The sequence below is a fragment of the Megascapheus bottae genome, chromosome 22 (genome assembly GCF_031878675.1).
Source record: "Megascapheus bottae isolate mThoBot1 chromosome 22, mThoBot2.hap1, whole genome shotgun sequence".
Lineage (NCBI taxonomy): Eukaryota > Metazoa > Chordata > Mammalia > Rodentia > Geomyidae > Megascapheus > Megascapheus bottae.
In genome coordinates this window covers 16,380,818-16,395,417 of record NC_143530.1, presented here as the reverse complement: position 1 = coordinate 16,395,417, position 14,600 = coordinate 16,380,818, and the positions used below count along the sequence as shown (strand labels likewise).

The 14,600-nt window shown below is 39.7% G+C and overlaps 7 non-coding genes across 7 annotated transcripts; 4 read left to right on the top strand and 3 right to left on the bottom strand.

Annotated features, from left to right (window-relative positions):
* Positions 1-1,265: 1,265 nt before the first annotated feature.
* Positions 1,266-1,372, bottom strand: Trnal-caa (transfer RNA leucine (anticodon CAA)). The gene is made up of 2 exons: positions 1,335-1,372; positions 1,266-1,311 (listed from the first exon to the last, which is right to left on the bottom strand). It is a non-coding gene; the product is annotated as a tRNA-Leu (tRNA).
* Positions 1,373-2,777: 1,405 nt separating this feature from the next.
* Trnak-uuu (transfer RNA lysine (anticodon UUU)) lies at positions 2,778-2,850 on the top strand. Its single transcript has one exon. It is a non-coding gene; the product is annotated as a tRNA-Lys (tRNA).
* A 2,626-nt stretch (positions 2,851-5,476) lies between these two features.
* On the bottom strand, positions 5,477-5,549 carry Trnak-uuu (transfer RNA lysine (anticodon UUU)). Its single transcript has one exon. It is a non-coding gene; the product is annotated as a tRNA-Lys (tRNA).
* Positions 5,550-8,844: 3,295 nt separating this feature from the next.
* On the top strand, positions 8,845-8,938 carry Trnai-uau (transfer RNA isoleucine (anticodon UAU)). Its single transcript has 2 exons — positions 8,845-8,882; positions 8,903-8,938. It is a non-coding gene; the product is annotated as a tRNA-Ile (tRNA).
* Positions 8,939-11,957: 3,019 nt separating this feature from the next.
* Trnaf-gaa (transfer RNA phenylalanine (anticodon GAA)) lies at positions 11,958-12,030 on the top strand. Its single transcript has one exon. It is a non-coding gene; the product is annotated as a tRNA-Phe (tRNA).
* A 1,424-nt stretch (positions 12,031-13,454) lies between these two features.
* Positions 13,455-13,528, top strand: Trnai-aau (transfer RNA isoleucine (anticodon AAU)). The gene has a single exon. It is a non-coding gene; the product is annotated as a tRNA-Ile (tRNA).
* Positions 13,529-14,078: 550 nt separating this feature from the next.
* Trnar-acg (transfer RNA arginine (anticodon ACG)) lies at positions 14,079-14,151 on the bottom strand. The gene has a single exon. It is a non-coding gene; the product is annotated as a tRNA-Arg (tRNA).
* Positions 14,152-14,600: the final 449 nt, after the last annotated feature.

Sequence of the window (14,600 nt, the reverse complement as noted above, 5' to 3'; positions counted from 1 at the left end):
AAAGCTTCCACCCTCCCTCCTTCCCTCTCTCCTTCCCTCCTTTCCTTCCTTCCTCCTTTCCTTCCTCCCTTTTTCCCTCCCTCCTTACCTTCCTTGTTTTCTTTCTTTCAATCTCTCAGCCATGTCTACTACATTTTCCTTTAGATACATTTTTGAAAATTACATTTTAAACATCAGCTCTTACAAACATAATTTTTCAAAAAATAAAATCCAATATCTAGATTCTCAAAACTCAAAATAGTTGAAAATGTGTGGTGGTTGGCCAAAATGTCATGTTCAAGCCAATGTTACATCAAGAGTATTTAAAGCTAATTCCATAGGCAAATTTCAGTCATGAAGATTGATAGAGACTACTGATGTTATTCTCAACTGCCTTCCCAATTTTTTGCTAAATTATACATAATATATATTTCTCAGGCACTTTTAAGCAATTAACACCACAGGGCAACTACAAAAGTTTGGATTGACTTAGTATTTAAAATGTCATTGTACCAAGACATGTGAAAGGGTATCAATGTATGTGAATTAATGCACCTTCTATCTGGCAAATATCATGTAACCCTTTTACTAATTACAATAAAAAATTTAAAAAAATAATATAAAATAAATAAAAAAATAAAAAAATGTCATTGTATGGCCAGGTGCCAATGGCTTATCCAGGAGGCTGGATTTGAGGATTGAGGTTCAAAGCCAGCCCAGGAAGCAATTAACTACCAAAATAGAAGTGAAAGCTGTGGCCCAAGTGCTCAGAGTGAGAACCTTAGTAAAAATGCTCAAGGACCACACTCAGTCCCTGAGTTCAAGCCCCAGGACACAGACACCCCTATTTATTTGTTTTTGTGGGTGATGGGACTTGAACTCGGGGTCTGGGTGCTGTCCCTGAGCTTTTTTGCTCTCATTTTCAAGTGGTTAATTGGAGATCCAGTCTGGCTCTGAACCACTATCCTGAGACTTCAGCCTCCTGTGTAGGTAATAATACAGGTTTGAACCACCAGGGCCCAGCTGTACTTTCATATATGTAAGAAAACTTTCCAGTATGCCTGATCATTCCGGGGGGTTGGGGTGGGATAATGAAAAGACCTAGTACTAAGTTTCCCAATCATATATAAGGTCAATTTAATGCAACTTTACCAGTGAAAATAGTGCTATGAGATCTCAATTCCCTATGAAATGACGAAGGACAGAAAAAGCAAACAGAATTGACCACACAAGGGAATACTATGGGTTGTCAAACATTTGTGACAAACCACAGCGAAAAGTAATTGTGTCAGAAGTGGGATTCGAACCCACGCCTCCATACGGAGACCAGAAGTCCCGAACCCGGGAAGTCAGAGCTTGAGTCTGGCGCCTTAGACCACTCGGCCATCCTGACACCTGAGTGACCCAATGGTGTGGTATAATGTTCTACTATCCTCAACGACCAAAGCTAGCACTTTCTTACCAGGAACACAGAGACTGAAATAAAGTTCTGAAGAGATTTACGTAACAGAAGCGGAGCTAAGCAGATTTTTGATGGAAGCTGCAAGTGCTTGCTGTGGGACTTCGTTAACGCGTCTCAGAGCGGAAGAGCCCGGCGGCCTTACAGGCTCTCTGCACTGCCCTCCTTCCATCAGCTCTTGGGGGTGATCGGAGAGGATGCCTGTGGATTTTAGTACTGGCTGCAGAGTCTCTTGGCCTAGCTCTCCTGCTTATTCTCTCCTGAAACGAAATTTTGGCGAGAGTCATGTGCAATCTTCCCTGTGCTTCTCACTATTACCTGATTTTACTTCCATCACTTTTATTCAGCTACTTTTTTTTTTTAATCTCTTGTCTTTCTCCCGTTCATTTCTTCCCTCTACCCTAAGGAAAGAGAATGCAACGTGAAGGAATGTGATATATGAAAATAAAGATATGAGCTAAACAGTTATTGATCATCATTACCCAGGAATCCAATAATATTTCTCTCCCGTTCCTTTTCCCTTTCTCTGTCGCTCCCTTTCTCACTCTCCATCCCAACACTCACTGTCATTCTTTTCATTGCCTCTCCAAAGTGAAATGTATTCACTAACTTGTATCGACCCTATTTCCGGTCCTATGGAAATAGACAGCAACTATGAATCAGTTTCCTCAAAAGAGAAATGGCTTGGTGGTGGTTTATTTCTCTTTAACTTTTTTAATCTGTCTGAAGTGCTGAAATATTTTAACAGCATATAGAGAAGTGAAAGAAATAAGGACCTGAGTCAGACGGAAGCAAGATTCAATTCACACCCTACAGTTAGGACATTGTCATTATCCAAGTAGAGAGGCTACTGGTTTGGTCTAGAGAGGTGGTTTGGCAATGAATGGTACAAAAAAAAAGCTCGTTATGGGAAAGTGGACCAACAGCATTGTCCAAGGGCAAGCTTCTTAGTATCATATTTTACAAGTCATAGATTTGGCTATACATATACAAGGGACATTGTAGTGACACTGAATTGCAATTTGTCCCTTATGTGACGACACCACCGCAAGCTAAAATGAAATTAGAAATAGGAAACCAGCTGGGTACAATGGCTCACACCTGTATCCTGGCTATTCATGAGGCTAAGATCTGAAGATCAAGATTCTTCAATTAACCAGGAAAGCTAGAAGTGGAGTTGTGTCTCTAGTAGAGCAATTGCCTGGAATAAGACAGCTGAGCACATTTTTTGGAAGATTCTTACTATCCTTGTAGCCATAGATTCCTCTGGTTCTTCCCATTCATGAAGTCGTTTTTGGAATGAAATAATTTATACAATGAAGAGCGAAGGGACCTAAGGGCCTGGATAGCTCAGTCGGTAGAGCATCAGACTTTTAATCTGAGGGTCCAGGGTTCAAGTCCCTGTTCAGGCGCTGAGTCTTTTTTTTAAAAAATTTCTGGTACTTTGACCAGAATTGAGTCATCATTATTATTGAAATTAAAACCTTTTCTATCTTTATATAATCTTCTCTCAATAAATAATAACAGCTGAGATTCCCTGAGACTTAGTCTCAAATTATTTGTATAACTCTATATTTTTCTCTCCCATCAATGGAGCAGATACCATTCTGGAACTAATATTATGATTTTCAGGCCCAACCTCCATCAGCTTTCAGCAATGCCATAGAGTCCTTGGGACATGCTACGGCAAACTCACCTATTGTACCTCAAACCACAACAGATGACAAATGAGAGTTTCTCGATTACACAGGTCAGTTTGGTGGCACATAGACACTGTTTGAAATTTGGTGAACCCTCTTTGACCAGAAAGGAGGCATCAGCAGATTTCCACTGTTAAATGGCCATTTTATTAGGTACCTAATGAGCCAAGTCTCGGAATCTTTCTTAAAAACAAAACAGCAAATGTAGAAACAAACTCAGAAGAACTCTAGGAAAATTGCTATTGTTGGTTCAAAGGCTAACACTGCATGGTTCCAGCCTCGTGGTGAGGGAATCCAGCCTTTCTCCCATATGACAGACAGGGATTCCCACCACTGAACTAAAGAGCATGACACAGAACCTATTGGAAAGCCTAACTGAAAGGGAACTCACAACATTAACTACACAACTATTGTTTTTCTTTGAGGAGACTTCCCCCCAGGAAACAACCTATAAAAATTCCCCACGTTTCTTAATAGCAAATGCGTATTCCTAGTACTAAGAATGAATTCAACCTGAAAAGCTTTCTCAACTTAAAATGCCCTCTCTCTGTCTTCTCACCTCAAGGTTCACCTTCCCCTGGGACTTTCTATGGCATTTGAGGTTCAGATGTGACTTTAAAATCTAAATTAAAACATCTTAAACTCTACATCATTGGTATGAACTAAGTACTCATTTGGAGTAGAAGTGGTCTCATTTCTAGGAATGGAATTTCCTCAGTGAAATTCTACCTGACTTCTGCTATTTAAATGGACCTATGTTGTTGTTGACTTTGGCACCATAGGGAATGCTTTTGCAGTTTCTAATGATAGATAGAAGCCCATAAAGAACCTCTGTCAAGGAAACTATATTGTCCCAATAAATTTTCCACACCAGAATTCTGAGCCCACCATTCCTGTTTAAAATTCTTTGGTGGGCTTCAGTTGCTTTCAGAATGACATCAAGAGTAGACAGGTCTTTGTAAATCAGCATACATTTTTTTATAGCAATCATCTGTTTATCATTTTGTACCTATCTATACCTGCGGGTCTATTTAAACAGCGATGCAGGATGGGTAAAGCTGAAACTGGTGAGACTGATTATTTATAAGTGGTAGATGGGAATGAATTAGAAAAGTTTGAGGGAAGGAAAATGCAAGGGTAGGACCCTTCTTCAAGTATACCTTTGCATATTATTGACTTTTAAAATATTGTTTCACATATGCATAAAACATATAAACGGAAAAATAGAGAATGTGAGCTAATGCAGTCATGATGTTCAATAAACACTACGTAAAAAATGAAGTACGCAAGTTGTGGGCAGGACTGGGAGGAGGAGTCAAGGGGAAAGTGAGGCAAGGAGAGACAATGTCTGACTTAACGGGAATTGTAACCCTTTGTACAATAAATAAATAAATAAATAGACATTAACAAAGATGGAACATATGGGCGGGCATGTAATTCAGTGGCAAAGCACTTGCCTAGCATCTGTAATGTTTTGTAATGTTTAAATCCCCCGTACAGATGAAGAAGAAGAAGAAGAAGAAGAAGAAGAAGAAGAAGAAGAAGAAGAAGAAGGTAGAAGAAGAGGAAGAAGAAGAAGAAGAAGAAGGTAGAAGAAGAGGAAGAAGAGGAGGAAGAGGAGGAGGAGACAAAAAAACAATTAGACATGTTTATGATAAAACATATGTGATAAAATATACATTAGCGGCTATATGTATATTTTATATTTTTGTATCCATATTTGTATATAACATATATATTAGATATATTTATGTATTGTATATATTTAATGCATATGCACATAACCTATAAAATATATATGTATACAAACCTAAGATATATATGTATTTATAACATGCAGTTTATATATGTTATTTATGTTATACACGTTTATTAGATATACATATATATATGAGTTAAAGTGATTACAGGATTAAATCTATTTTGGACATTCTATTAGGATTTTGTAAACTTGAACTCCCACAGTCCTTTGCTTATAATATGTACTCCTTTGCTTATAATATGCATTTAATAAATATCTATTGACTATTATCTCTCCTTAACCTCGAGAAAATGGGAAGTGGGGCTGAGGCTCAGGCTCAAGAGATAGGGCCCTATAGCCTTGAGCTGAAGAGCTCAGGGACAACGCCCAAGCCCAGAGTTCAAGCCCCATGACAAAAAAAAAAAAGTAGCTGCAAAAAAAATTAAATAACTGCTAAATTGAGTAGTACAAAAGCACAATAGAGTTCTCCTGAAGTTGTAACAAAAAGAACTTCCCTAAATTGACTAGTGTAAAACAAAACAAAACAAATAAAACAATCACAGAAGTCAAACCATGAGGAAAAAAAGAATGTACTGACGCCTGAACAGGGACTTGAACCCTGGACCCTCAGATTAAAAGTCTGATGCTCTACCGACTGAGCTATCCAGGCCTCGCGACCTAGCGTTTCCTTCATACTCTAAAGTAATTAATCAGTAAACAATACCTTTAAAACAAGATTTTGGAAACTGTTGAAGTGGCTTTTCTGTTGCTGTTTTCAACACCAGCTGTTTTCACAGCAGCAGGCCTCATCACCGCAACCGAGCTTTACAATATTCTCCGTACGTTCTCCTCTTTCCACAGTCACTATGCATTATTTATTGCTAAAAATGACGGAGAAAGTCAGGTCCAGAATAGGGTGACAGCCATTGGTAGTGAATTTTCCACCTTGAATGAATGTAGACGTAGAGGTCACATGCAAATTAGAGGAAGAAGGTTGGTCCCTTTACCCAGTTTACCAAATCACATTGAGATCAAGAAGCACCCATTTCACCAACGGCCTCAGTTGGTGACCTCAGTTGGAACGACTTCAAGAGAATCAAGCAATTAAAATAATGTTGCTGCCCCAAGTAGCAATATAGAAAACACATAAGATAGTTTTTGTTTCTCCATGCGTTAAAGGTGCTAAGAGTATAAAACACATGCTTAAAGTCTGATTTTTAAAGAAGGGACTATTTAATTTAACTCAGTGATAGGCCACATTCTTCTCACTATCCTTGTGATAACCAGGACGGGAAAAGCGCTAGCAGAGGATGGTTTCCATCCATCGACCTCTGGGTTATGGGCCCAGCACGCTTCCGCTGCGCCACTCTGCTACACGGATAGTACTGTTTGTCTGGAATCCTATTGGTTTTCACTAATACATGTCTCATTAAATTAGCAGCTGTTTTGTTCGTTTAAATGACCCTCTTTCCCATTCTTCATCCTATAGTCTCTATTTGTTAATGTCTTCAGATGTTTGGTCAGAAAATGGGCTCAGGTTGCTCTCCTTGTTTATGTCTGCGGCGGACCCTTCTTTGTCAATGAGCCTTCGCTCTTCCAGATTGATAATAATAACAATGCAAAGCCTTTCTGTCTCATTTCTTAGGCAGGGTATCACCAGACCCAGGGTGGCCTTGAACTCAAAATTCTATCGCCTCTGTCTCCTGAGTGAAAGCAATAATGTTGTGAACCACGTAAAGTACCCTTTCCCTTGGTTTGTTTCTTTTCTTTTTCTTCCTCTCTGTCTCTTTCTTCCTTCCTTCATCTCCCTCTCTCATTTCTTCCTGCTTGCTTTTCTTTCTCTATCCTTTCTCTTTTGCTGTCTTCTTTTGCTGTCTTCTCCCCCTTTCCTCCTTTTCCTCTCCATTTTATTCCTCTCCCCCTCCCTCTCTCCCTTCTTTCTCCCACTTCATAGGAAACAATCCTAGAAACAGACTTTACAGAACCACTACCCTCTGCTTAGAAGCCTTTTACTCAGAACAGATCATTTTTCATCTATGGATAGAGATGGCATTACTGGAATACTGAACCTTTTAAGTGAAGCATTGCAAATATCAATACTCTAAACTTTTTAAAGACCCAAAAGCCATTCCTCTTCAAATGCAGAGAATACCAGTTTCTTGACATACACCTAACCACTAATATGCAGATTCTGGAAGGATATTTATTATTATGGCATAAAGTCAAACTTCCGAGTATGTTCACTGATGCCTTTTCTGTGCTATTCTTTCTTCTTCAGTCCCCCTGGATTCTGTGGAGCTGTGATCCCACTCTTTCCATCTTCTCTGCTACAGAACCTGCGGGAGGCCTTTTGCCCCTTTGTCTACCTCTGAAAGAAGAGCTTGGCCATCAGTTCCCTGAATGATTCACACCCAGTAACTGACTCAGCTGCAATTATAGGATAAAATGACTCCTTTTCAAAAGAATATCACTAGCCTCTGGTCTCATTGACTGGAAACTTCGATCCTAGTTGAATACTCCCTCAGCAATCACCTCTGGATCTGTCCATTGGACCACACTATTCATGTGTCTTTCACCCTCTGCCCCTGTTCTCCTATTCAAACCGAAAGCTTAATTGGTAGAGCACCTGCTTAGCAAATCCAGGGCCCAGAATTCACACTCCAGTACTGCCAAAACAAACAAACAAGAACCACTAGAGCTTATGTCTCCGCCCCAAAGAAGGGTTGAAATGCCTATTTTCCTCTTCCAACAGCATGCCTATATCCACTAATAAATCTCCTTTCTCTGCTGCTCACCACAAATTGTCTCTTACTTGGCATATTGGGGTGAGTAGCCTGGTGTGACATATTGGAGCCCTCACAATCATTCTTCTGGTAAATATATATATATGGAATGAAGTGACAATAACCTGATTAAACAATTAAACAGGATACAAAAACCATTAATGCACAGGGGAAATATCACCAAGTCCAAACATCCATTGTGGGGAGACACATCTTTTTCTTTAGCAAGATTTCCTTTTAGACCAAAGATCTGAGACAGTTGGTAGAGTGCTAGCCAATCAGTTGCTGAGTTTGAGTCTCAGTCTCAGATTGAAAAGGAAGGAAGGAAGGAAGGAAGGAAGGAAGGAAGGAAGAAAAATGGAAGGAAAGAAGAGAAGTAGACCAAGGATTAGTTTTGGCAGATGTTATTCATGAGATCTTCACTCAGGCTACATTTATCCAGAGCTTCACGCAAAAAAAAAGGTTAGTGAATGGTGAAGAGCGTGTATGCTTAGCTGCTACAGCCTAATAAGGAGAAAGAGGTATTTCAAAATATCCATTGATACAGCCGTAATTCTTAGTTCTTGGCTTTTGGTTCTCATGCCTTGATGTCCTTCATTTAACCTTCCTCAGAGGCAGGCTATTTCCTCTTTAGCAATACTTTATATGATATATTTGCATATAATATATTAATATAAACATATAGACATACACACATGAATATAAAACTGCAAATATCTATACGTATATTTTTGAAAACGACACTTTCCAGATTAACGCAAACAAGCAAACAAAAAAAAAACAAAGCAAGCGAACACATTTGGCCCTTACAATTAGAAGCCTGGGAAGAGATAGGCACGTGTCACGGAGGTAGGCCAGCTGTCTCAGAGACTTGGAGTGGGCCTTTCAAGCGGACTCAGGGAAGGTCTGGGACAAGGTTTGATGCTCAGCCAAGAGATTCTTGAATAAGAAAGTGAGCGCTCCGCAGGTGTGTGACCAGGAGCGTCTGCGTGTTTGCAGCGCTCGCAGCGCGATCGGGTGGATTCAGCTAGTTTTTCCTCTACTCCAAGCATATTTTTACTGGTTAGAAAAGCCATTGCATAGCCGAGGGCGCGCGCAAGCCTGCGCGCTCCCGACCCGCGCTCTGGCGCGACGCGCGCTCGTGACTCTGTAGAGGGCGCATGGCCGACCGAGGGAAAGCATGCTCCAGTGGCGCAATCGGTTAGCGCGCGGTACTTATACAGCAGTATATGTGCGGGTGATGCCGAGGTTGTGAGTTCGAGCCTCACCTGGAGCATGTTTTCTTCCCTTCCCGTCATCCAGTCGCCTTTTTCCCTTCTTAAAGGAGACAAGCTGAAATGATTTTATTTTCCAGGATGAGAACGCTAAGATTCCAATGATGTGGGACACCCGGCCCGTTTCAAACACGGCAATGAATACATAAATACATAAATAAATAGATGCATCAATAAGGCAGATCGCTTTCTCTTCCAATCCGAACGTCTCAGAGTCGGGTTGTAAGGCTTCAAAGAAACCGACCCTCCCCCCACTCTTCTGCTCTTGATTCTTTAGCTCTCCAGGGAAGGGGGACAACGGTCTTTCCTGTACTTACTCTTCCCAGCTGTTGCCCCGGATTCAGGATTCTTTCGTATGGCGATCACCGCAGAGGAGGCCACCACGGTTTCCTCAGAAACAGCTCCCACGCCCCGGCACGGACGCCCGCGGGCTCTCACTGTCAGCCCTGCACATCAAACCTAACCACACTGGGAGTCCAGCCTCATTGCCTCTTTTATCCAAACCTGACTAGGAAACACGAAATGCTGATTTTCTCCCAGCAGTGAAACCACACAGAAGCAGCAAATACGTACGCACTGCTGTGTGGAGGAGAGTGGCGTCCATCCTGCAGTTGTGTCTGAATTATTTCAGGACTGTAGGTGGGTCTGCTTTCAGTCTGTCTCTCCTGGATTGATAAGGTTTTACAGGACCCTCCTTGTCTCCTGAGCTCTTTTTCATCCCTTGTTCCTCAGATATGAATATTCTTCATCGCTCTGTCCATGGCTTTCCTCGCATGTAATAATGGACACTATCTGCATTAGAAAAACAGAGCCAATAGACCATATTGAGACATATAATAGAGCTTGGCTCAAGAAATTACCACAGGCCCCCAAATCCCATGATAGGTTGTGTACAAGCTGGAGAACCAAGGGAACTAGTACTGTGATTCAGATTTGAGTTGTGCCACCATGGCACATTGTTCATGAGCAAAGTGGCTGGTCCAGTGGTATCCACACACGGGATCATTTGATCCACCTGACTATTAAAATCTTCCTTTACTGACATTACCTTTAGGTGAGCACCAAAGAAAGACAAATAAATCTCTTCATATTAAAAAATAAACTATTCATTCAAGGAAATTTATCTATGAGCCTTTTAGCCAGTGTAGCAGGCCAAAGTTCTGCCTAGCATGAGTTCCCTTCCCCGTTGTCATTCACAATGTCCCTGGGAGGGGATACAATGTCATCCCTTTTCAGGTAGTGCCAGCATCTTAGGAAGAATCACCTGTAAACCAGGGTGTTTGGACCAGTTATTATGTTTTTTGAAAAAATTTGATTAGCATGTATTACTTGTCCAAGGGGGTTTCAGTATATATATATATATAGATATACATATATATGCATTCAATGTACTTAATCAACTTTATCCCCTCTGTCAGTCTCCCTTGTCCCCAGTCCACTTAAAACAATTTCAGCCGGCTTTACTTTGATTTTTCTATGTCCACCCTGCTTGTCCTCACTTACTTCTGTCTTCATGCATTCCATGCTCTTTCCTGACTGGATATCTCTATCACTTGTACTTGATGATGGAATATTGCTGTGCACACTATCTTATGAGTCACACTTTGCACCCCACTTTTAGGGTCTTACTGGGGCTTGAGTTTAGCCAATGGCATAGAAGCAGAGGTACTGAAGGTGGACTCTGAAAAGAATCAATATCATTCTGTACAGCAATTACCTCAGAGGTCAGGTTACTGTTTCTTCAGGCATTACAAAGTTAATCACTTATGGCAAGGATGGGAAAGCTCATACTGAAATCAGGATTTTAGATCCTAAGTATTGGCGGCAAATTCTGCCTTTACTGGAACCCAAGTGGATCTTGTAGCAATTGCAGGAAAGAATGGCTCTGACTGAAGGGTACAGATGCAGAATGAGGAGTCTAAGTGCTGAGCTCTTATCTTGCTTTGAGTTAATTCACAGGCCCAGCAAAGGCATCTTTTTCAGTGCATCTTACAATACTGTTGGCTTTGGGAGGGGCAGGCCCACTGGGGCTGGAAGAGCTTTGTTAGTCCTATCCAGTGTAATAATTCAGGCAACACACAGAAATGTAGTAAATGTGACAGGAATGTTTATTAGGAAAGGAACAGACTTTCAATAAATTAAAAGTGTGAGACCTTAGGACACATTCCTATCCTAAGGGTGAGAAAGATTTACTAAATCCCCTTTGGCCTCTGGGGCATTGTTCACGGCTTATGTAGGTAGTTACAGCTCTATTGTTTCATGAACTATTTCTTGAGCTATATGAGGCTTTATCAAGAAGTTGACCATATATATTAAGCCTTAAACTAATTTCACCGAACTTTAAATAAATTTAAATTATATAGCCTATATTCTCGCATCAGAAATTTAAATTAAGTGATATATCAGTAAAAATATCTAGAAAATATGTGAATATTTAGAAGTTAAGCAGAAAACATAATTTTTTTTCGTTCATGATCGTACTAGGGATTGAACTCATGGCTTAAGGCTTAGTTAGGCATTGTTATACCAATGAGCCATACCCCTAGTCCTCGTAGTAGACACATCTGTAAATAATGTTTGAGTAAAATAACAAGTACAAAAAAATTAAAAGTAGGATTAATTGGATTGCAATAAAATATGAAAATGGTTGGATATAGTTAAAACTCAGACGAAATTTTGTATCCCTAAATGAATATATTAGAAGAAAAAGGTTGCAAATATTATTGTAGAGTATGATGGTAGTCAATCATAGTCTCAGCATTTAGCCAGACTGGGACAAGAAGATATTAAATTCAAAGTCAGGCTAGGTAAAATAAGTGAGACTCTTATCTGAAACACAAACAAGAAAAACACACAAAAATGATATTATTAACCAAGAAAGTTTAAATTTTATATGAAATGTGTGAACATAAAATTTTGTCCAGTATTTTGCTGGAGTGTTCAAATAAGAAACTAGACGAGATTATCAGAATATAGTTTTAAGTAAAGCAGAGAAAAAGTAAACTACCGACCTCAGGGGTGGCCGAAATAGCTCAGCTGGGAGAGCGTTAGACTGAAGATCTAAAGGTCCCTGGTTCAATCCCGGGTTTCGGCAGGTGTTTTTACTTTTAATTTTCCATTGACTTTCAGTGCTCAACTTCAGATCCAGTGTCAAATGCCAAAAATACTTATACAAGTATATAAACAATATCTATTCATATTTTAAGTCTGCAATGAGTGCTTTTTATATAGGGGCTTGCTATTTATATAAGGGATTATATATATATATATATTTAACAATATCAGAGAAAAGGCTTTATAAGTCCTTTCATATCTATATACTTACATTCCTCTACAGCTTCCTTCACTCTCCAGAGTAAACAAGAAAAGTCATTGCCCAAGGAAAACAGGGTTTAACTAGTCATTTTGCTGTGCCAGAAAGCAAGTTTAGTAATATTTACTAAGATTTCATGGCGTTAGAGACACATTTTTATACAATCAAATAAAATAGATATTATTATTTATATTAATGTATTCACAATCAGGTAGGGATCTGGTGAGAATAGATTTTACTGAAACTGCTTTCACTTTTCTAGGAGAGTTGCAGGATTCCTGCTAGCAGTGCCTGTTTTACTAAATAAATTCAAAACAAAACAAAACAAAAAATGCAGAGGATTGTGCTACTAAAGCCAGGCCAGATGAAGTGCCCTGCCCAGCAAACTTGAATCAGAATCGAGCACTCAGGTGATCTCTACTTTATAGAGTGCCACTTGTTCCAAAGAAAAAGAGCAGTGCTCTCAGTGTTGAAGTCCTATTGAATAAATTTATTCTCTCATGAACGCTGTTTATATGTGCTCCAGGTAGATTGCTATAAAAGCCTACACAAAATAATATAATCCTAGAAACATGTAAAGGGAAATTCCCTGAGACAGAAAAAAAAAAAAAAGTGACTTTTCAACTTGTGTAAATTGCATGGCTCTCCGATTCTGGCCTTATTTTGATACTGTACTTGAAGCTTTTGATTTTGAATTTGAGTGATGCACAGCATGCACCATTAGACGAAAATGTAATGCTTAGTGCATGGACACCACTGAAATAATTCCCTTTGGAAATCATTGCAGCCTTCTCTACAATTTTGATAAAACATCAATTATACTTTATATTGGTGAGACCCAGTTCCGATCCTGGAGATCATTGTTGATTACCTCATCGCTTAAGGTAAATTGCTAGGAACCAACTTAAAAATAATTTGCTACGTTACAAATTGTTATGTTTTCAATTTACAATGCAGCACAACTGACACCCGTTTTAAAATCTCCCTTCATCCACAACTGAAAAATCTTATTAACTTCCCTCCACAAATGATTTAGCTCCTATCAAAACTTCCCTCCATGGTTTTTCTAGGTTGAGCCTCATATTTAAATTTACACTGTGAATTTGGCCTTAAAATATCCTTTTTGAGAACAATTACGAAAAAAAGTTTGGATACACATACACACACCTATTACTACAGATTCTAAACCTACCACAGCGTCAGTTGGCCGGTTAGCTCAGTTGGTTAGAGCGTGGTGCTAATAACGCCAAGGTCGCGGGTTCGATCCCCGTACGGGCCATTTGGGTACTTGTTTTAGCCCTATCCACTCTGCCTAAGGGATCTAGGCTTTGTACTTCTGTATCATCAGTTCAAGCATTACAGGAAGAAAAGGGCTAATGTGGGAGCCAGGGGGACTTATAGAAGCGGTAGAGCTTTCAGGAAATGTTATTTGGTGCTTAAAACAAGTTTTGGAACAAATAAAAAGTTGCAGTAGTTGGAGAATACATCACAATTCTTCCTCAAGGCAGGAGAAATATCATGACTGAGGACTCTATTGTTGGAGAAAACAGGTAGAACAATTTTTTTTGTGTGTGTAGAGCCCGGTTGATATTTTTTTAGATTTCGAAGGTTCTTTTCAGCTAACTTCTGTTTCAGGAAAAGATCAAAGGAAGAAAGATATCCAGTCCTGAGACTTGAACTCAGGGGTCAATCCTTCCTTGTCAATAGGTTATAGAAGGTAAGAGTCTCTGGTCCTGAGCACAGGCAGCAAACACAACAGAGGGTGGTGGATGAGTTCCAAAGCTGATTGTGTAAGCCTCTGAAGGAAGTACTAAGAAAATGCGCGCTACCGAGCCAGCCAGGAGTCGAACCTAGAATCTTCTGATCCGTAGTCAGACGCGTTATCCATTGCGCCACTGGCCCGCGCCCTCCTAGCATGTTTTCAGGATGGTATAGTACTATAGAAGACACTATTATTAGACGGTGTTTACAGCCAAAGTACTTTGAAAAGGGAGGAGGACAACACACACTAGGAAAGCATGGTTTCTTTACATGATGTAGGCTCATACAAAATACCACTATTGCAGTCAAGGGCTAACGTTCATCCTTAAGACATTAGTTATGTGATAGGGCGAACGTCAATTCCTTCAACGCGGCATTTAAATCCCTCCGTTTTTAAAAATCAATATCCTATTCACTTGATTTTCTTTCTTTCTTTCTTTCTTTCTTTCTTTCTTTCTTTCTTTTCTTCTTTCTTTCTTTCTCTTTCTTGTACTTAGAAGTGGGTACTGACAGGTCCTTAATATGTAATTCACATTACTTTAAATTTAGATATTGCAAAAACAAATTGAAGTGATTTCCTATACATTTCT